This window comes from Dioscorea cayenensis, chromosome 20, assembly GCF_009730915.1.
Source record: "Dioscorea cayenensis subsp. rotundata cultivar TDr96_F1 chromosome 20, TDr96_F1_v2_PseudoChromosome.rev07_lg8_w22 25.fasta, whole genome shotgun sequence".
Taxonomy (NCBI): domain Eukaryota; kingdom Viridiplantae; phylum Streptophyta; class Magnoliopsida; order Dioscoreales; family Dioscoreaceae; genus Dioscorea; species Dioscorea cayenensis.
This window is the reverse complement of record NC_052490.1, coordinates 7,241,683-7,243,082: the sequence shown is the minus strand read 5'-3', so window position 1 is coordinate 7,243,082 and position 1,400 is coordinate 7,241,683. Positions and strand designations below refer to the sequence as shown.

General features: G+C 42.6%; 1 non-coding gene across 1 annotated transcript; it reads right to left on the bottom strand.

The window, feature by feature from the left end:
* Nucleotides 1-952: 952 nt before the first annotated feature.
* LOC120252265 lies at nt 953-1,059 on the bottom strand. Its single transcript, XR_005533809.1, has one exon. It is a non-coding gene; the product is annotated as a small nucleolar RNA R71 (small nucleolar RNA).
* Between the last annotated feature and the right edge of the window lie 341 nt (nt 1,060-1,400).

Genomic DNA, 1,400 nt, shown 5'->3' with positions numbered 1-1,400 from the left:
TTTTGCACTTGAAACGATTGTCCTAGGCAGATCAATATCCGAGTACCCCATTTATATTGATTGCCTTACCTCTCCTTTAGTTGTGCTCTCTCTCTCTTGTCTCTTTTACTTTTGTTTGCATTACATCTTACCACACAAATCACTATTCATATTTCGCTTAGTTAAGAAATAACTTAAGTATTTTTACTCCTTATTCCCTGTAGATACAATACCCACTCACCTGCGATTTTATTACTTTGACAAACTCGTGCAGTTATGGGACATACGCAAGGGGCGTTGTCAAGTTTTTGGCGTCGTTGCTGGGGAATAGGCGTTTAGAGATACTTTGCATTTTGTTTTCTTAGCTATTCATTTATTCATTATATTTCACATCTTCTTTTCTATCATCGTTCTGATTTGTTTCCTTTCTTTTTGTGCAGCTCCAGGTTCATGACTCGAAGGAACCCCTCAATATTGATTGAAGGAGATCCCGAGCTCGAATGTACACTTAGAAGAAAAGGGAAAGAAATTGTGCAAGAACAGCCTAATCTAGTTGATTTGGAAGTTGAAGGGTCGGATAATATGGCGGAACAAAATGAGAGACAGAGGACATTGTCTGATTATGCCAGACCTTTCAGTATTGGGAACACAATCGAGTATTGTGCGTCCCCCGATTACAGCTCAGAACTTCGAGCTGAAGCCGGTATTCATCCACATGTTGCAGCAATCCGCACAGTTCAATGGTTTGGCCGATGAGGACCCAAACATTTATATAGAGAACTTTCTCGAGGTGTGTGATATGCTCAAGATAAACAGGATGACGTATGATGCCATCAAGTTGAGAGCCTTCCCATTTTCCTTAAAGAGGAGAGCGAAGCAGTGGCTACACTCATTACCTAGAGCATCAATTACCACATGGGAGGAGATGGTAGAAGCTTTTCTTGCTTGTTATTTCCCTCCCGGAAAATCTGCAAAGCTTAGGAATGAGATCTCGTCCTTTGTACAATTAGAATTGGAGTATCTATTTGAGACGTGGGAAAGGTTTAAGGAGCTCCTGAGAAAGTACCCACAATACGGATTCCCATAGTGGATGATTGTTCAGACCTTTTACAACAGGTTGAATCCGAGCACAAGGCAACTCTTAGATGCGACAGCAGGAGGTACCTTAGGTAGCAAGACCCCTGGTGAGGCCCGTCAACTAATTGAAGAAATGGGGTTAAATAGCTACCAATGGAATGCTAGGGAGAAGAAGAAGGTGGCCGGACTTTATGAGATGGATGCAGTAACTTCATTGGCGGCTCAAGTGGAATCATTGAGTAAGAAGTTAGATGTTCTAACTTCGAATAGAGCGGCGGCTGTGACTACTTACACCGGGTGTGGTGGAGGACATACTCTCTCCGATTGCCCGATCTCCATTGGTG